Below are 22,446 nucleotides of genomic sequence, written 5' to 3'. Positions count from 1 at the left end.
GGTTGGTTGATTTGGCGTTTTAAGTCCACTGTATACACAGTAAGGCTAATCGGGACTGGACCTACAGTTTAAAGTGGGATCCGAACCGCTATGTGCCTCCACCGGGTATCGAACTCGGGACCCCTTGATTACAAGGCGACGACGCAACCACTGCGCCATCGGGGAGGCCCTTATGAGTGTTGAGAAGCAATAATTGTAATATTTGTTTTGCACCACGCTAGTAAGCCGCGGTAGCTCAGTCGTGACCTCGACCTCCGTGGCGGAGTGGCTAGGACAGCGCGCTACAAAGCCAGGGGTCCCGGGTTCGAATCCCGGATAGGACTTGGATGTTCGTGTTTGTCTGAAAATGAGTAAAAACGAGAAGACAGTGAAAATTGACATGTGTGAAAGTTTGAGAAATGTGTGAATGATGGGGGATACTGTCGAATAGGGGTATTCGTTTTAAAAAAATCGTTATGGCGTCTGACCACCATGCGAGAGACCCGGGTTCGATCCCCGGTGGAGGAGAACTGGGATTTTTCTCACCTGTTCAAGTGGGCACCTGGAGGAAACCCTGTGGGGTGGGGTAAAGACAGCCAGGGGCGTGCTGTTGATCACATCACCACCACCTTCGGCCGTTATCAAGACAGTGTGGGGCCATAACTCCACACCCCCTATACGCCTGCATGGCGTAGTGCATAGCACAGGGGAGCACTTTACCTTTTTTTTTTACCACACTAGAACCGAACCATTCCCTTAAGCGCAACTATACCTTTACATTGACGATCGTGATATTTTGATCAATGAGCACACAGGAGGGGTTGGACCCCGGAAGATGCCCGCCTCCACCCGCATACATTCGAGGGTATGCGCTTATGTTCTGGTAACTAAATAAAAAGTTTTCATTTCTTCGTGGCTTTATTTGGTTCAAAGAATACATATAGATCCCATCCTGGAGGCCATAATGTAATCCGCAGGCTCTACCGGGGTTGTTCGGAAATCCAGAACAAGCACGGTTTACAAAGTTTGTTAATATTATACTTGTCTTGTGGTCGTTTTCTTGAGTATGTTGGTGTGTTTCAGTACGTCTGTTTGACTGAGTTGAGTGGGTAAATGTGACGTTGTGTGGACGTGTTCTCATGCTGCATTGTTGATGGCGAGACTGATGAAGACTCTCACAAAGATACTTCATGTTCACGCAGAGACTCGAACCCGGAACCTTCGTGAGATCATAAGTCAACAACTTAACACTAACGGCCACCTGAAGCGGACCCAAATTCTAAGTTTCTAGATATAATCATTGTTGATACCAAAGGGTGGACAAGGAACGTGAAAAAAAAAAGTGACCACAACTATTTAAGCGTTGACCGTAAAGTTTACAAGGCAGCAGCCGTTGGGAAATAATTTTTTATAGAGGCCTAATGAACCTATTACAAGAGGGTAGACTCGCTCATCCGTACAGAAGGTACAAGAGAACTTGTTCCAGTACAATATATAACAACAGAGACGGGGAAAAAATATACCAGGATAGCTTTCATGTAATCTTGCTTAATTTGGAAGGATTGATTCTGAAGATAGGAGAAGGTACATCCCGATGGAAAAAAAACAGCACCATTAATTTTACGAACCAGGTCTCTGATATCCTCATACAGCGAAGACATGCCTAGGTTCCACTGTCGGCATCTTTTACTACCACAAAAACCGATGTAATATTTATAACATATTTCATGATACAATTAGAAGTACAACCATTAAGATTTAGGATAGCTTTCTTCTTCCTTGTGACAACCATTATAAAATGGTAATGGAGACATTTTCAGGATTTCAGTATATGTTCGCTCTGTACATATGTCTGAAAAGGAAGAAGACGTATGAAGCAGTACTGGTTCAGGAGCTTAAAGATAAACCCACTAACAGTGAACGTTAGTTGACATTCTGTACATGACGTTTTGTAGTTTGATTTGTTCTTGAGGATTTTTAAAATATTTCTTTAAGTGGTAAAATTATCATCACTTTCTCTCAGATATGGGATAGTTTATGTTTGGAGTTCTAAAATGATTTGACTTTTAACTATTAAATTTTACACTTAGCTGTTCAATTGTAAAGTTTAGATACAAAGTTAATTATTTTAGATTCACTTGATAATAATAATAATATACAGTTGCGCCATCTCGTGAGGAACTTTGGGTGAGCTGAACTCTGAGATTTGTCTTATAAATTTATGCAATAATGTATGTCGTAAGTGGGCTGAGGATTGTCCCTAAAATGCCATTTTTTGTTCATTGGTCAGAAATGTATGTTTATACGTTTAAAGCCAGTTTCAGGCCAGTTCTGAAAGGAATGCATGAACTTTATTGTAGCTGCTTTGCCTATTTCAATCATAAGTGCCTATTTCGAAGACAACTGCTTTTTGAGTAATAAAATAATGATGTGATTGTATGACAATCAGTTTTTGTCACCTACTTTTTTATCCTAGGTTTTCGTTATTTTATATTTTCTGTAACTTCGTATCCGCTTGAAGCTTCGGTAGAAAAACGCCACGTTTCTGAACCTTTTGTGTTTTTCTGCTTTTGTCAACTTTTCCCCCTTTCGGTCGTAGGAGCTCGGGACCAACAATGTGCTGTGATAAATCTTTCACTGTTTTTGAGCGACTTTTGTACATTTGGCGACGGAAATTCAACTTGGGAGGCCAATTACTGAAGGAACATGTTACGTACCGGATGAGGGTAGAACTATTCTTTTCACCCCATTTTAAGGCAACACGTGTGCTTGAAGAAGCTGGACCAGGCAAAAAATGGACGCTTGACCACCAACGTCGTAACTTCAGATTTCCGCGCCTAAAAGTCAGTCCGTTGTATTCGAAGTTTCAAGCTGTCTTTATATAGTGGCAGAACGAACAAACAAGTACAGTCTACCGCCAGTTTTTGAACCGACAACACCTCTGCGACAGTCGGAGTAAAGATTCTGGACTTTGTCTTTTTTTCTACCGCGCCGTGTATTTTATCCTGCGTGAGTGAGTGACAGTGACTAGTTATACGAATACGCAGTGTTAATTAGTGACCTGTGCACTGGATTCGCGTTATTCGTTTTGTGACGAGGAACATTAATACCACTATGGCGGGCTAAAATCAAGAGAAGGAGGGCTATGGGTCTTCCTAGCCTGCATGAAGCCGACAACGCAGCAGATCATCGCTCAGCGTCGCGACGTCACACCACTAAAACGCCGCCACAAGCGCTACAAAAGCCACAAACGACACATCGCCACAAACGACGCCCACAGCCCGATTAGAAGCCATGAAATGATACCGCCGAAAGCCGCCAGTCGAAACAGCATTCCGAGAGTACTTCGACGCCGACACCGACGCCCGACGAGAATTCTACGGAGAGAGAAAGAGAGAGAGAGAGAGAAATTGGAAGATGAAGCGACACCAGCCCACACTTAGATCTACCGTCTAGAAGAGAAGATTGAGATAATGAAGCGACACCTACTGCGTCTTGAGACGACGCCGACGTCCCGCGTGAGATTAGCAGCGAGAATCCACGAGTACCCCCGGTAAAGGAAACTTCGCCCGTTTTTTCGCCGTCCCCCCAGAAAGAGAGAGAGAGACGATGCGAAGCAATTAATCGCTCCATTACGAGGCCGACAAGATGATCGCCGTGATGTTGAAGCGTGAAGGAAGGTGTGTCCCAGAAGATTGCGAAGTGCCGCTACAAAGAAGTAGCGTGGGGAAGTGTTAGTGTTGCAAAGAGGACCGCGGATCGACGTCCCGCCGCCGTTTAGAGGACTACGGTAAACGTCGCTGAAACGTCTAGAACGCCGAGATGGTATAGTATACTACTGTTAATTTTCTATATGTGTGAGTGATCATCTACCCAAGCCTCCAAAGATCGGCCGTCGAACGAAAAGATACCTGTATTTAAAATTAAAAGTCGCGAAGGTATTGGTTATAATTATTTCTTGCCAACATAATCTAAATTTCAAAACAATTGCTAATTAGGAAGATCGATTCACAGCATACTGTTGTTTTTCCACGCTCTGCGCCGAACTGTTGAGTAATATTTTTTGTTTATGTCACCTTATATGCTTTACTCGGTAATATTTGATTAAAACTGCATAAATCGTGTATCTATTGCAGAAATCATCCCTCAAGTTTGCTAAGTGAGGAAGTAAATTAACTGCGTGCTATTTTTAATATATATTCATACACAAGTGTCTTCATTTTTTCTGTAAACATGTATGCCTTGCAGTTGATATCTAAGCCTAATGTTATTGAAGTTCCAAGGCGCATTAGTGATAATTCTACCACAATTATTTAAATGTCTAAATAAATTGCAAGAATAAAAAGTTTACGTGTCATGCCCGTTGGCAGAATGTATTGAGCACGCGCAGATGAAAGTTTAGTATCTTTAATTCTAAGCAAATTAACGTCTTCGGGCGCAGTTTAATATTCATAAGAAAAACTAAATATTGCATGAGTAGTGGGGTTTGTGGTGGGGACAGCGCACTTATAGCGTAGAAAAGGAGAGGCTATTTGATTGAACAATCCGATTTACCTACACTTAAAACAAAGGCAAAAAAGACTTATACCCTAATTCTTCAGGTGTGATATGCTCTGAATTTTTAAGAATTTGGATTCTAGTGTAGAGAAGGGCGAGGCTATTTGATTGAACAATCAGATTTGCTTACACTTAAAACAATGCCAAGATGGGGCCTGTACCCCAATTTTTCAGGTGTGATATGCTCTGATTTTTAAGAAATTCTGAATTTCTAGTGTAGAAAAGGCGAGGGCTCAACAGATAGATTTACCCATGCTTAAGACAATGGCAAGAGGGGCCTATACCCTAATTTTTCAGGTGTGGAGGTTCGGGTTTAAGTCCTCATAAAATATGAAGCCTCCCCTGATGGCAAAATGTTAATATTGTTGTCTTGTAAACAAAAAGCTCGGGGTTCGAGTCCTGATAAAATATTTAAGATTGAAATACATGTGGCAAAATAATATGTCTACAAGTGAGATTTTGAATAATTACTGCTAGTTGATAGCCCCCAAATCTGAAACCCTGGTAAAAAAATGTTTTACAATAATATATTGTACAAAAACTGAATTTCTCAATTTTCTTATTTCCTCATGTTTTATAACCACTTGCTCAATACAATAGAAGAAAAGTGGGTAGGTATAATTAATTGCCTCTATGCCTTGCCGGCACGCAAGAGATAAAATCTACACGCTAGAAGGGAATAATAATGATTTTTCTGTGCGATTCACTGAAGAGGTCATTAATCTTTCTGTGCGTGTAACATGTCTGTAACAAGGAAAATGTAACAAAGATTGAGACAAAGATACATATTTTCACACAGTGGCAATGAACTGCCTCCTCTTCATTCTGAAAGCAATTCTATTCTGATAATATGAGCCTAGCAAAGACTTAGAAAATATTATGGCAGTTCAAAATCCAATTTTGTCTGCATTAAGGTCTCAGAACCCGGTAAAATGTGGGCATATTCCATATTGAGAAGTGTTAATATTGCTGCATTGTAATCAGGGGCTTTGGGTTCGAGTCCTGATAAAAGATTGAAATATATACAACTGCCCACACATAAGATATTCACTGCTAGCTGATAATACAGTTGAGGTTTCAAAGCTGGTAGAGTGTCTGGGGCCTCTCTGACAGCAAAGTGTTGGTATTATTGTTTTGTAATCAAGGGCCTCTGTGTTTGAATCGGGCTTCTAGAATTGCTCCGTGACTCTCTCATTTCTTACATCATAAACATATGATTTTTCACCTATGAGAATAACACTACATATGGTGTCATCAGGTAATGCCTCGTGGAATTCACAGATAATTTTAATGTTTGTCCTGTCATTCACCACAACTTGTTTCCTTTTTGAAGTGTTGATTACAAACATGGGTCTCTGTGTTTTGAATTCATCTGGTGAGTAATACATGTCAGTATTGCCTGTAGTGACCCTTTTGAAAGCCGAAAATGCCTCATATAATTTGAGGAAATCATCCTTGGACATGTCTAAATTGTAATTTTCTCTAGGAAATACCTCATTTCTGCCATTTTTAAGATATATGTTCTTGATGTTGCAGCTATCAAATTTACTTGAATTTTTTTCCTGATTATTGTGTCTTCCAGTCTGAAACAATACCACTACAAAATCCGGCATGTCATATTGTATACTGGAGAATGAATTTGTAGCATCAAACTCATAGTAAGTACCAGCGGCAGGCTTCTGTACAGATTGATATGTATAAAATTGCAGAGGAATCTGTGGATTTTTTAGGATATCTGCTTTGTATTTAAGAGCGTAACTGGCTTCATACTCAACAACAGGGATTCTTAACTCCATAGTCTGAATAATGCATTTGCCTGCATCTGGTAAGGTATTGGGCAGAGCTTCCCCTGTAGGGTTTATTGTACTGTACCTCATCAAAGCATTATTGTCATTGGCAGCTCTTCTGAATGTAATTCTTAAACCACCCTTCCACATAATATCTTTGTAATCTGAGAAGAATCCTGGCAACAGGCGCATGGGGAACAGCACTGTGTGGTTTTTAGATAATATTTTTTCACCAGCCTCAAATCCACCTATTTTGTAGTAAGAAGCCTCGGTTTTGGATAATTTTAATGTGGCCAAAGCTGTGGAGGTAATGCCGGGATAATCCACTCTGTTTATAACAACACCATGTTTTCTGATCTCAATTTCAGAGAACAGATGGGGCACAAAATTATCCACCAATCTTATATTCGAATTTGCAGGGTAATCTGTTCCATCGAGCTTTACAACATCAAATTTGATGTATAGATCTGCTCTGTGGGGGTGTATAAAGCCATCCCCTACATCAAGATCAACCTCAATCTCTGTGTTGGGTTGATTTAAATTTGCAAATGTCCTCCTGTTTGGGGGGAATGATTGTAGCTCATAACTCTCAATATTTTCCATTGTATGTATTTTTATTTAAATATTAATCTCTATGATTGCAGTTGTTGTGGCTCCAGCAAAATCAACTAATTCTTCTTTTTCATTAGTGACCATCAATTCAATGTAATCTATTCTATTATGACACACGGGAAAATATAATGTTGGGGATGGATTGTAGATGATGGGCTCCATGAATTCGGAATTAGGTTTGAATGTTGCAATAATGCCAGTTTGTTTGTGAGTGCCTATGCCATTTGATTTGGTAATCATACCCTCAGCCACATTACAGTGAATATTCAGAGTCTCTATGGCTAAGAATTTAGGTATATTCATAGCAGTGTGTTTGATGGCCGGTTCAAGTTTTGTGTTGTTCTCAAAGCCTAACAGCTCTCCTATAGTACCCAGATGCACTGTCTCCGTAGCAGATACAATCTCTACTCTGTGAGTGACAGAATTTTGACTTAAGACTATACCTCTGGGTAATTGAGCATTTAGAGTGGACAGATTATATTGCCCTGGAGTGATGACAATTTTTTGATCCCCTACTGCAATTGTGTTGTTGTGGTGTGTAATATTAGGGATGAGGTACATGCCGTAAAATGCTCTGAGAGCTATTGTTTTGGGATACACTATGTCATCATGCAATTTGAGTTTCAATATTGAATTTTGGCTGGTGAGATGGAATACCCCCATGATGTTTTAAATACCACAAGGCTTTTTGAAAATCTCCAATTGATGGTTTATTTATTTGAGACAGATATCTAAGAACAGATAAACACAAATGTCCACAATTAACATCTTTGAAATTTTGAACACGGGCATTATTGTAATAAAGATTAGGTGATTTTAGATATTTTATTAAATTTTTAGGTGGAACACCTCCAAATGAATCAAACACAAATGCCTCATCGTTTAAATATTTAAGATAACAGATCCAGTGAGTGCCCTGATTTTTGTACTCATCCAAATTAACAATGCCAGACTCTTTGTTGAGTGGTTGTTCCGGTAAAGAATCAGACATGTACACACCCCTAAAATGTTTGATGCCCAGTGGCTTGATTAAAGCTTCAATATCTTGGTTTGTAAGCGGCTCTTGTTTTTTTTAAACTTATTCATGGCTCTCTTAACACCTTTGCCTTTTTTCTCCATGGCCAGGTTATGGCGCCTCTGCTCATCTAATTCTGCCTTATTTTTCTTGGCATCTATTACTGTTTTTGCTATGGCAGCTGATCCCCCGGCCAAGCTCCCCACAGCCCCGAGAGCAGCTAAGATGGCAGGGATGGTAAATATGAAACCCCCTGTATGCAATTTTTTTCTAGATTGCTGTAATTTTTTTAATTGGGGGGTGCTAAGCAACAATTTCATACCATGGCCCTTTGCAAGACAAGAGCTTTTTTTCTTGCGCTGCTTTTTGGTCAAGAGACTGTCAATAGTTTTAAGAGATTTGAGACCTGCATAAGGTATTTGATACATAACACCCTTGGCCTTCATTGTAGGTTTATTATATATATATTCACAACCCCCACCCCAGTTTTTGTTTGGTGTTCATAGCTATGGTGGTCCCCAATGCTGCTATTCTTTCACTTAAAGAAGCATCTTTGCTTACAAATCTACCAAATGCAGCCTCTTCTAATTTCTTGTCTGCAACATGTCTCTTATCAAGATCAGAATGTTTGTTGTATGCTATGTCATGGTCTCTGCAAGCAGCATCTAGGGGATTAACACCAGGATCACCTCTGTTTAATCTATGGTCCAATTTTGTGCCTGGACCACAATACTGATAGCCTGGAATGTGTAGTTCAAATGGCAGCTTGTTTATAATGTCATTAACAAGGCCCCGACCCTCAGAGACATTCCAAAATTTAGGTGGTAGAGTATTAATAATTTTTATGAGATATCCAATCCCCTTAGGGTCATTCACTATAAAATTAGACAATTTTGTGCTTATCATGTCCATAATTCCAACCTTTTCATTGTAAAAATTGTGGTTGCCAGCATTTTCCTCCCCAGCTATCACCAGCAACCTATCTACAAGTTTCCTGACATCATCAACCCACACAAATTCTTTAGGCAGGGTGTTGTATTGTTTGATTCCACTGCCAGTCTTGATCTGTGACCATATGGGCTTGATTAAATTGTTGTATTTTGCTCCACTGCTAGACTTGACTCTTTTTTGTGTGGGATCATTGTTCTGGTATAGAGCATCTGATTTTATTAATATTTCTTTGTAATCCTCATAATCTTGATCTGTATAGCTGCCAGGCCTTTTCCTAGTCATCAGTTCCCATAATCCAGGTGTTCCGAGATACTTAACAAAAGCACCTTTTTCTCCAAGTCGAGATTCTGAATATACAATTATATCATCTCCCATAAATGTTACTTTGAAATTGCCAATTCTATGTATGATGCTCCCATCAAGCTCTGTGTCAGCATATAAGCCAAAGACCTCATCTTTGTTGTCTTTAGGTGTGGTTAAATATTTTTGAGCAAGAAGACCCAATTCAATAGGATCCTGACTAGCCTCAATTCTTCTAGGAGCAACAGGACTAGGTGTATGAATACTGGAAAGTGGGGTGATTGGATAATCTAATATGTTCCTTGCAGCTACAGGTACAAGCTCTGTGATCAAATTTTGATTTTGCTCTGTAACAGTTTTGATATTCTTACCTAAATTATTAATAGCATCAATTACAGGCTGTTCTGCTTGTTTGTGTTTTTCATAAATTCCCCGGTTCTCTGATTTCCATCCCTTAAATCTTTTTACAAGATAATCTCTTAACTTAAGATCATCAATGACTGGTCGTTTCATGGTTATTTATATATGTTTCAACGTCTAGAAAATCGTTGATTTTATTTCTGTATTTGCCACTATTGGGTGTTCTTGTCATATCAATTGTGACAAACCCATAACTGTTTTGATTCCAGCACTTGCTGCAAAATTTAGAAAAATCATTGTAGCTCAAGTCCCCACCTACATATTCATCATGTATGTGTTTGAGGTTGGTATGATCTTGATGAAACACACATATAAAATTGCTGTTGTCTCGGATCAGCTGCTTGGGTATTTTAGAAAAAGTCTGTGCCAGGTAGAAGCAATCAATGTTTTTGTGTCGGCCCTGTGTAAAGAAGTTTCTAACCTTGTTTTGATTATCCAGTATAATGTCATCAAACACAACAACAGAATTATCGAGACATTCATGAAGTGGCTTAACATCTGGTTCAAAAGTGGCTATATCCAATCCATCATATAGCTTCATCAGCTGCTGATATTTTAATTGTTCCAAGCTCTTAGAGAAGACATACAAATGCCTGTTTTTCCAGTCTAACCAGTTGGGTGCCAATAAAAAATTATCAACCATTAGTGTAGTTTTACCACAAGCAGATGGCCCAACAATGAGACACCTAATATTTTCAGGCAGCAACTTGCCATTTCTCTTAATCTGCTGTTCAGGTTCTGGCAGCCTTTTTATAACATCCCAGGTGCTCATATTATCACTTTGTCTGCATCGATCCAGCTGTTTTCCGGATGACCTAGCCATTTGACAAATAACTTGTTGCCTTTTCTGCGGATGATTTTTTCTATCAGATATGTGTCAGGCTGTTTAGTTTTGCTGAGCTCTTGTTCATAGAACCTGCCTTTGAGAATTTCTCCTCGGTGATCTTTTATTATATATGTGTTAAGAGTCCCAGGTTTAACTTGAACCACTGTAAATAATTCGGTGCTCCAGTTTCTTGTAAAGCCTCTTTTGAATAAGTCCTTATATTTGCTGATTCTTACTTGATCGCCCACCCTGTATTTGGCCCTTCTTGTTGTTGGCTGGTATCTAGGATAATAAACAGTCCTGATCAATTTTTGCTCATCAGATGGAGTTACTTCAGAGGGTTTCATGTTGATTGTAGAATGGACAGAATTGTTATATTTATGTAGAAGTTCTGGAAGAATATTAATCCATTTATAATTACCTTGGAGGGTAAATTGTTTATACATAAGATTTTTTAAGGTTCTGTTGAATCTCTCTACAATTGAGGCTTTGAGATCACTGTAACTCGAATAATGTTTTATTGACTGGCTTTTAATAAATTGTTGGAACACTGAATTATAAAATTCTTTGCCATTATCTGTTTGCAAATAGCGCGGGGATCTTCCACTCTGATTGATGATTGTCCTGAGGGCTTCTGTAACACATTTTCCAGTCTTGGATTTGAGTGGCAGAGCCCAGGCAAATTTTGAAAATGTGTCTATTACAGTAAGTAGATACTTGTAGCCCTTGTTGATTTTGTCTAAGTTTTTCAACTGTCCACTTGACAACTCAATCAAGTCGCTCTGCCATAAATCATCTATGCCCTTTGTGACTACTGGGAGTCTCTTATAATTATGTCGGGCCTGTCTGTGTAATTCATCAACAATAATTTGTCTAGACATAATATGTAAACAAGAATATTGCAACTATTGGGTGTTCAGCAGCTGAAACTGCAGGATTTTCTAAATATAATTTGTCCCCTATTTGTATTTTAAATTCCAGAGAGCCATCATCTTCAACATAGGCTGTTTCTAATGTATTGGGGTCTGTAAAATCCTCCAATTCTACACTGCTGATTTTTACTTTGTTCTCAGCATTTGTTATTGATAAGGTAGGGTAGTGGTGTGCCTGTGGTTGAAGCCAATATTTGATCTTGATTGGTCTCAATGTGCCCCCAACAAAAAACTGGTAATAAAATTGTGCAGGGGACAGCATATATATTTTGCCACCTGGTGTAAATGGTGAATCATATTCTTTGTTGGGGATGCTGTACAATTCAAGAATTACTGTATGTTTTGGATTCTCGATTATGCCTGTTATTTCCTTTTCTGCTGTGAGCAATCTGCTTGTTACAGATTCAAGGTGCTCATTGATGGTCCTAACAACATCATCATGGCCTGGCTTGATTTTTATGTCCACAGCAAGTCTCTTGTATTGTTGCACAATTTCTTGAAGCTGGGTGGCAAAAACAGACAGAGCATTTGCTTGATTGGATTCCATGGTCCCTAGCTGCTGCTTGATATTAGCTACAATTTGTTGCAAATTTTCAACAACTGCCAATTTTGAATTTTGAGCAGTAAGATCATGGACTTGTCTTCTGATATCCTCAAACAGGGCATGCAGTTCATTAATATGTTGATTGGTTGGAAGAGTGGCCACTGTCTGAGTGAGTTGTTTGATCTCTGCTTGGATATTCTTGATATCTTCTGATTTCAATATGCGATTCACAGCTCTCTTAATATTTTTAAGTTCCTGTGATGTAGGAAGATTTGATACTGTATTCTGCAAAAATTCAAGTGCCAATTTTACATTGTTTAATTCAGAAGCATCAGCCACATTTTGCATAGCATTTTGGAGCAGGGCTATATCTGCCTGAGAGGGTGTTGATTGTTGTAAAATTTCAAGCTTTGTTTGGATATCATCGATCAAGTGATGAAAATGAGACAGTTCAGATTCAGTGTTGAGGTTTTCAAGCTTTGTGATTTGTTGCTGGACACTGACAAGGGTGTCTACAATACCAGGCAAGCGGGATTCTAGTACATTTGCCAAATCACTTTGCACTGCTGCTATTGTACCTTCAAGATGGGTTATGGAACTTTGAATTTTTCCAAAATCTTCATATGTTTCAAGTTGCAGCTTAATATTTGCTACACTCCGAGTTATTGCATTCAAAGCATCAGAAGATGGCAAGTTGTTCATAAAATTTTCAAGTGTCTCGATTTTTTCTTTAACCTCGGCTATGGCATTGTTCAGAGGATCCAGATTAGGTATTTGGAGTGATTGAATCTGTTCTTTTAGAGTGGAAATCACTAAATCAAAATCTTCTTGTGATTTTATGCTTTTGACAATTGTTTGGAGCTGTGTCTGGACATTATTTATCTGCTCTTCCAATTGTTGTTTCAATTGCTCAGAGTTGTTAGCCTGGGTCTTAAATTTGGCTTGAAGAGCTGCTACAGCTTCTTCTAAACTTTGAAAATTATCTAATGTTGCCAGATCAGTATATTTCTGAAGCAGCACTTTGAGTTCAGAATCAATTTTAAGAAGAGGGTCCATGCATTGTGATTGCAAATTTGTAATTTCTAATTGAAGACTGGCATTGAGTGTGGTTTGTAAAGCTTGTAAATCACTTCTTAATTTCTTGACTCTGACATCAAGCATCAGAATCTCATCACTGTGATCTTCATGTCTTGTATGGCCAAATATATCATTAGGCATTTTTGTTTTAGTGGTTATTTATTATTGAATATCTGATTCTTAATTCTATAAAAAAAGGTATAAGCTTGTCATATGACCCAGGGACCTCAATATATAAGCAGTCACCAGCAGAAACAGTATATACAGTGCCAGAAATCATGTTTGAGTGCTTAATTCTATAAATATTTCTCCCTACTGAAATCTTGACATCACCCTCAGGGGTTGTAATAAATTGCAATTGCCCACCTACAGGTAATTGGTAATGATTTAAATTATTGTTAAATATGTACAATGTTTTACCTGTTTCATCATCAACTTCTGTACGTATGCTGTTCAGATGAATAATTAACAAGCCACTCAGTTTAGACAGCATATCAGGAGAGGGTTGTGGTGTTGGCAGATCCATAATAGCCTGTTTTTTGAACCCAAATAAGTTCATAGGCATGTTTATTTATTTCAAATCATGCTCTGTAATTGGGCATTGTTTACCACTTTTCAAATTACAATGCCCCCAAGGTAAAGTATGTATGTCACATGATAAAATGCATCTCTTATCATCATGTGGGTCCAGGGCCACTTTTCTTACAATATTTGAAGTCAGCAAGTGATCCTCACTCTGAATTCTATTTTCTGATGTTCTGATTGAACTCTGGGATTTGATGCAATTTTTATAATCTTCAAATACAAGCTCTTTTTCCACAACTACTCTGCCAATGCCCTTGGCTTTTTTGACAACAGCACTACATGTTTTAAAACTGTACATCTTGGCACTTAACCCAGCAAATGCCACAATAGCATCACCACATGTCTCATCTTTTAACTTGCCAGGCACCTTTTTGTTGTGGGGTTGAATTATTGTATGTTCACTGGTATCAAAGTATTGAAACAATTCAGGCTGTGCAATATCTTGATAAACATCTTCTGTTTGAATATCAAGAATAAAACTATCCGTATCCATGTACAATAATTTTACACGATCACCATAAAAAGGTTTCAACACGTCATAATACAATGTTAACATATGTAATTTGGACAATTCCAATATCACAGCCCCTACATAAATAGGTTTATCAAACTTAATCTTTGTTTTCATCATGTTGAAAAGAGCCATGTGCTCATCATAAATTCTTCTGTAATTGAAGTTGGGCTTTGCAACCAATTTTTTGCTCCGGCTGGGGTCAGTAATTATTTTAACATCGGTATGTTTTCTGACATTTTCAATTGTTTTGCCATATACAGAATTAACCATCAATTTAAACAAGCCCTTATCAAATTGGCTCTTTGCAGATGTTCGAAGCTCCGTGTTTGTATCAATGTATGACTTCAACCATGTTGAGTGCCTGAACCTCAAAACTTTGCCAACTTTGGTCACTTGGACACCATGTTTCATCAGGAACTGGAGGTTTTTGTAATATATGACATAACCCTGTTTCGGCTCCAGAGTCATCATGAGCTTCTTCTGTTTAGAGCCAGGTGAGCACTGAACCTCGGGAATTGGGGGCAGATCAGAAAATTTATTGTGTAAATCATCAGGAATTGTCAGATCAACCTCTAAGAATAGGCCATAATTACTGTCATCAAAGTCCTGAAGATCTTCAATATTGAAATCTTCAACCCATTCAAGCCCTGCATATGGCAGTTTTTGCATCATGGCATGACCATAGAGGCTGTTTGCATCTACATACACTATATAATTTGATGGCCGTGCTGGATCATAATCAGGCAGCATAACATGCTTGTTATTTGCTCTGGCATATCTCTGGGAACATTGCACCATGCCTCCTCTTATACATTTCTCCATAAACAGATACATATCTTGATCGTGGATCAGATCCAATTGCTTTTTGGTGTTGAAAAACGTTGCGGCCCATGCTAGGCCCGGGGCACTGTAAAAATACACTGGGTCCAGTTTATAATTTTGCATGGAAGATTTTCTGAATGCTTGCAATATATCAGCTAAGAGAGTGACATCAAGTTTCAAATATGCCATGTGATAATCACCAAATGTCTTGCATTTTAAATTGTTCCACATCAACTGAGCATGGTGATAATCTTCATCACTGATTCCAGATCCTCTGATTTTGCTGTAGAACTCTTCTTGTGGTGGCAGGGAACACTCATCAAATTTAGAAAAATCTGTAACATAGTCATATGGATATACACCCTTTCGCCTAATTAATTTCAGGTCCTGATTTGGAAACAATGCACGTGTGATTTTGAATCGATCATCAGGTAATTGAGTGGCCAGTGTATCCAGGCTAGCAGATAAAAATCTGTAAGAATCAAGAAATCTTATGTGAATAGGAACACCATCAACTTTAATTATCTTGCTAATAGATATATATTTTTCATCATTTTCAGCTAAAATATTTAAATTCTGCTTCTCAAACCCCTCGTACCTGATCAGATGATGGAAATCATAATTGGATGCTCCATGGCAAAATATGGGGATAAATCTTGGTCTCTTGATCTTAATATTACAGCTATTACACAGGGCCTGTTTATATCGACCATCTGTATGAGAATGGTGATGAACCTTGATATTTGTATCTGAAAATTCAGAATCACATACCGGGCATTTTTCTGCATTGTTGAAATCCTCAATCTGTTCCTCTGTTAAAGGCAACATAGGCTTTGATATTAATAAGATGTTAGATGCTATGTCACGGCACACATTTTCTATTCTATGTGCAAATATTTTGATGGCATCTGGTCCCTTGTATGAATCTTTTTTAGTAACAATACCATCCTGTACAACCACATAACAAAAACTGGAAGGTTCATGTAGCTGGTATGGTGTACTTGAAGATTCTTCGGGATCTGGATTGCAGAATGCAAGAGGATTGAGATTTGATTCAAAATCACAGGCAATATATACTGGGTGTTCCAACGAGGCTTCAAACTTTTTGAATTTGCAATTCTCACTTGGATTAGGCATCACCATATGAACAGGTTTATGGTTCCCACAGTATTTCAGATGCTCAATTAACTTGTTTTTTGCAATTTCTACACTCTCTTCACAAACACCATTCACCATTTTTCTACCATCAAATACAGTTAAACATCTTCTGCACAACTTAAATATTTTTTTATATTTGTCTAGTTGTGTTCTCACTAAAGCTTCAAGATTATGTATCAGAGTGTAATGATATGTGCCATCCCCTTCAATTAAGAGCAGATCAATCGGAATAGCAGATTCATCATCAAGTGTACTGATTCTGAGAGGTGCTATCAAGCAATTGCCAGTGGAACAAGTAAATACATTAATAGATAATTGTTTGCCATTGATGTGCCTGGCCCTTTTTTCAAATTTATCAATATTCTGAACAGACATTGGATATTCCAAACCCTCCATTGCATCATCAAAAATATGTTCATGCTGTTTGTAATAACTTATTCTCTGAGGATCCCTTGAAACTGGATACAGAGCAGCTAAAATACACCACAAAAAGCATTTCGCGTCATTATTTTTTATATTGACCACGGCTCTTCTGTTTTTGATATTAGCAGGTAATGGCAGATATGTAGAACCTTTTAATGGGCTAAATTCAGAAATATTAACATATAACTTGTGCGAAGAGCCACATAGGCTCCATCCGGACTCTTTTGCCGCAAATTCAGAGTGTTTGATATTCAATTGATCTATCAATCTGCTTATTATTTTGTCTAAATTTGCGTTTGAATATACAGGTACAGTTTCTGTTATGTGGGGGTGTGTAAATTTTGTGTCATTTGGCTTCTTATATTGTACAAACAATTTGAGGAACAGCTTATAAGAGCCATTTTGTGCATTGAGAATTGCCTGCAGATTAGAATTTATACTGTTCAAGAAATTCTCAATGCCACATCTTGGCTCTGATACAAACCGGTGATCTCTTAATTGCCCGTTAAAACTGCTACGGATGGGTGCATAGCGTGGCTGCTTTGCAGGTCCAGCATTAACAGGTGCTTCATGCTTCCTTTTCAGACCAGATGTAGATGGTTGTGAGGGCAATGCTGATGACTGTACATAAGAATTACACTTATGCCATTTGTAATATGCCTTGCTTAATATTTTATGGCATCTTGGACACATTTTTGTGGCTTTTCTGCATTTCTTAGAGTTACAAATACGACAATGCCTAGCCCAATGAGAACTAGATATATTTTTATTACACCGATTGCAATATTTTTGTTTTGGCATTTTTTCTTGTTGTTTATTATATAAGATTTTCTGGGCTTCAATTCAAAACTTTATACTTAATAAAAATATCAGTTGGGTTCAGCAGTTAATGGCTGAGCTGGTGCTTTTATACCCAAACAACAGCAGTAACTAGGTTTTGGTGATAGTTTTGCTGATGTGCAACACACTTCACCAGGTTTAAAACCCCATCTCTATATCAACTAAATACAATTCAAAATCCAATTTTGAATTGTACAATAAATATTCTGTAAGTCTCACTTGTGTTTATATTAACAGAACAAGACAAAACCAGAATTGTATTCAGGATTGCATGTTTTCATACAAAAAAGCCATATTTTTGACAAGTTTATAAACAACAATCATACAGATATAGCTTTTACACACATGGCCGAATCTGTCTGAGCAGAGGAGAAAGGAGGTTTTCAGATCTGGGGGCTATCAACGAGCAGTAATTATTCTCAAAATCTCACTTGTAGAGATATTATTTTGCAACATGTATTTCAATCTTTTATCAGGACTCGAACCCAAAGCCCCTGATTACAATGCAGCAATATTAACACTTCTCAATATGGAATATGCCCACATTTTACCGGGTTCTGAGACCTTAATGCAGACAAAATTGGATTTTGAACTGCCATAATATTTTCTAAGTCTTTGCCTAGGCTCATATTATCAGAATAGAATTGCTTTCAGAATGAAGAGGAGGCAGTTCATTGCCACTGTGTGAAAATATGTATCTTTGTCTCAATCTTTGTTACATTTTCCTTGTTACAGACATGTTACACGCACAGAAAGATTAATGACCTCTTCAGTGAATCGCACAGAAAAATCATTATTATTCCCTTCTAGCGTGTAGATTTTATCTCTTGCATGCCTTGCCGGCACGCAAACAATTAATTATGCCTACCCACTATTCTTCTATTGTATTGAGCAAGTGGTTATAAAACATGAGAAAATAAGAAAATTGAGAAATTCAGTTTTTGTACAATATATTATTGTAAAACATTTTTTTACCAGGGTTTCAGATTTGGGGGCTATCAACTAGCAGTAATTATTCAAAATCTCACTTGTGGACATATTATTTTGCCACATGTGTTTCAATCTTAAATATTTTATCAGGACTCGAACCCCGAGCCTTTTGTTTACAAAACAACAATATTATCATTTTGCCATCAAGGGAGGCTTCACATTTTATGAGGACTTAAACCCGAACCTCCACACCTGAAAAATTAGGGTATAGGCCCCTCTTGCCATTGTCTTAAGCATGGGTAAATCTATCTGTTGAGCCCTCGCCTTTTCTACACTAGAAATTCAGAATTTCTTAAAAATCAGAGCATATCACACCTGAAAAATTGGGGTACAGGCCCCATCTTGGCATTGTTTTAAGTGTAAGCAAATCTGATTGTTCAATCAAATAGCCTCGCCCTTCTCTACACTAGAATCCAAATTCTTAAAAATTCAGAGCATATCACACCTGAAGAATTAGGGTATAAGTCTTTTTTGCCTTTGTTTTAAGTGTAGGTAAATCGGATTGTTCAATCAAATAGCCTCTCCTTTTCTACGCTATAAGTGCGCTGTCCCCACCACAAACCCCACTACTTGCATGGTGTCTAAAAAAGGGCCAATGTATTTATGTTAATGTAATTATTCCCCTGCGGTATGAGAGAGTGTGTGAATGCTTGAATGATAGTGAGGGGTTGTGTAATCTGTCTATTTTTGTGTGTTATATAATATACATTTTTGTTATCTAGGTTTGACTATGATTTGTGTTTAAACATATAGTATACTTATCCTCATAACTGGTGGTATTTATATTTTAGTTCAACGTTAAGTCAGCAAAGCATTTCTGCTGGCTAACATCAATTATTATTATCTACGTCATTATTATTATTATTATTATTGATTATTATTATTATTATTCAACGTCACTTTATGCACGAGTCGGCTATTCGTCGGGGGTAAAAACCGATCCGGTCACACGTACCCTGGAATCAAAACCGTTAGCTGGGTCCGGCACCTAGGAAGGGGACTTCAGTCTCCGGACTAAGTGTCAAACATAGGTCATGTACCTAAAAGGTCCCGGTGAGAATTTGGCATCCCGATCAGGGACCGGTCTATCCTTTACCCTCGTCGAGGGAAGTACATTTTCATTTTTTTTAATTGATAGACAGCGTGAGGATTTTTTCATTGCTTTGGAAAAACTTTTATTGGGTATTTTGTGTTTACGTGTATTCTTGTGGCGTTTTTATTATTTTTTTGTGTCATTTAGTATTTTGTGTTTGCGTTATTCATTCTTGGCGCGAATTTGATTAACGTAAAGGGCAATTAAGTAGGCGAATATCGGCAAGGGCGAATTTTCTAGGAATTATTTCATGCAAATTTAGTGGCGACTTTGTTTTGTGTGTGTGTGCGTAGGCTTCTTTGTAGGTAGCAGAAAGGGGACCCGTCGTGCCCTCCTCTCTGAACTTTTGATAGTTATTTGTTTGTATTGTTTTTCTGTAGTGCGTTTCATGTTTTTGAAGTGTAGACTTATTTTCTGACAACCTCAGGACATAGTGAGTGCTTTTAAGAATCTAATGAAATTGAGAAGTGATAAAATTATTTACGGAAACATGAGCGAAGCACGGAATTGTGTAATTTGTGGGATTGAAATCCCATTAGGTGAAATAGACCCGTTGAACGAAGCGCAGCCGCGTTGTAGTAATTGTGCTATTTCGTCAGGAATGTCAGGACACGAGGGCTTAGTTGTAAATACTGAATCCACGCCGGCTTCTCAAGACCTGAATCAGCTGACCGATACCCCCCCTGCCCCGGAAGAAGCCATCCCGGCCACTGATGTGTCGAACAAAAGCACCGGCACCAATGACCAAGTTTTTGAAATGCTACGGCAGTTGTTACAAGCGGAACACGCGAAACTGGAAGGGAGGCTCCATGAGAGGATAAACGCAGCTAATGTGAAAACGCAAGCGCGAATCGAAGAACTTGAGATCCGATTTCAGGAAGTGGTGCGTGTTTCGGCTGAACAAATAACTGAACGTTTTTCCACGCGCTTGCAAGACAATGAAAAGAAACTCGACGCAGAAGTCGCTCGCTTGGATTCCCGTGTTGATGACCAGGACCAGCAGTTGGCAACGCTGTCGCGACGGACAGACCAGACGGACAAGGATTTGGCAGTATTGAGGAAATCCTCGGCGCAGCTTGAGGCTACCTGTCACCAAAACTCCGAAGGTTTGAGAGAGCGCGTGGCGAAAACAATAGGCGAGGTTGATGACCATTCCCAAAAGATACAGGCTTTGGAAAGAAGAATGGACATTTTGGACCTTTCTCACCCTCGCGACCGAGAAACGCCAGAGGCGAGGAGAACTTCACCACCTGCTGCTTCTAATGTTGCTTTGCTCAACCACGATGAACCTTCAGCGCCGAGGAGGACAAACGGCGAAAGGGGGGCAAGGAATGATACATCCCCACTCCAAGCACCCAGCTGGGAAGACCGTCGCCCTGCACCAGCTATGACCAGAAGGGCCCTTTTGCCCCTTGAGTATAAAAGGGAGTTTAAAAGGTTCAATGGAGCGGACCGACTTTTGCCTTCTTCCTTTTTAGATCACTTCGAGACAATCGCGGAGGAACTTTCAATGGAGGAAGCCGAACGGTTAATTGTATTGCGGGGATTAATGGAAGATCGGGCCAAAAATTGGTACGAAACCCACGAAAGGCATTTCACTTCGTACGAGGTCTTTAGGGAAATGTTCCTGAGTTACTTTCAAAGGCCCCTACAGGTAGAAAGGATTTTGATTCGTCTCAGGAATGAACGCTACGACCGAAGCGCCGGGTTGTCGTACTCAACATATTTTTGGAAGAAATACAACGAGTTCAAACAGCTCCAGCCGCAAATGACACCACCAGAGGTAATCGCAGCGCTGATATACCATTTTCCCCAGGATGTCAGACGTCATCTCAACGGGACATGCGTATATGATCCAGACTCCATGTCACTCACCTTGGAAAATCTGTATCAGTGCGCCGAGGAACAAGAACGTGAGAGAGCAGAGCGCTGGGACAAGCGACGAAGGGCGGATGACGATCAACGTGGCCGCAATCGCCGCCAGCACGTGCAGATGGTACGGCGCGGAAGTGAACAGCACCACGCTCCACGCGCCGACGAACGAAATTCTCCACCTTCACCACGACCGTTTCGAGGAGGGGCGCGTCGAGGAATGAATAGGCGCCGATCGCCGCGGGGCGCAAGACAAAATAACCGCAACGGCTTTTTTCAGAGAGGACAAGTGCGCGATGGATATTACGAGCGCAATGGTCGATCGAGGAGTCCGCGATCGAACGAAGGAAGCAGGGAGCGACTTACCTGGACCAGGCAACCGCAAAGTCCAGCAAGAAGAGTCGGAGATGAGCAGACCCCAAGGAGCGATTCCCCAACACCTGGTGTTTCCGGACTTCAGCCTTCGGGATACCGTTAAGTTCAGCTCTCATATCAGTGACTTCACAATTTGATTTGTTTTGTATTATTATTATTTTCATGTTACTTATTTCAATATTATTAATATCATTGTTAGTTTTCAACGTTATGTATTTTCGTATTATGTATTATTGAGCCTTGTTTACTTGTGTATTATTATTGTGAATCATCAAGGAATTTTTGTGTGAAATTTTATATACAGGGTGTTTCAAAAAGTATTCATATACAGGGTGTTTTAAAAAAAAATATGTAACCTTCAAAAATCTCCCCAGCCGAGAACGATTTTCAAGCCTACAATTTTTTTTGAAGTTAGGGGGAGCGAGATATGACAATCAGTTTTTGTCACCTACTTTTTTTATCCTAGGTTTTCGTTATTTTATATTTTCTGTAACTTCGTATCCGCTTGAAGCTTCGGTAGAAAAACGCCACGTTTCTGAACCTTTTGTGTTTTTCTGCTTTTGTCAACTTTTCCCCCTTTCGGTCGTAGGAGCTCGGGACCAACAATGTGCTGTGATAAATCTTTCACTGTTTTTGAGCGACTTTTGTACATTTGGCGACGGAAATTCAACTTGGGAGGCCAATTACTGAAGGAACATGTTACGTACCGGATGAGGGTAGAACTATTCTTTTCACCCCATTTTAAGGCAACACGTGTGCTTGAAGAAGCTGGAC

This window comes from Lepisma saccharinum, chromosome 4, assembly GCF_977018435.1.
Source record: "Lepisma saccharinum chromosome 4, izLepSacc3.1, whole genome shotgun sequence".
NCBI lineage: Eukaryota > Metazoa > Arthropoda > Insecta > Zygentoma > Lepismatidae > Lepisma > Lepisma saccharinum.
This window is presented reverse-complemented; position numbering follows the sequence as displayed.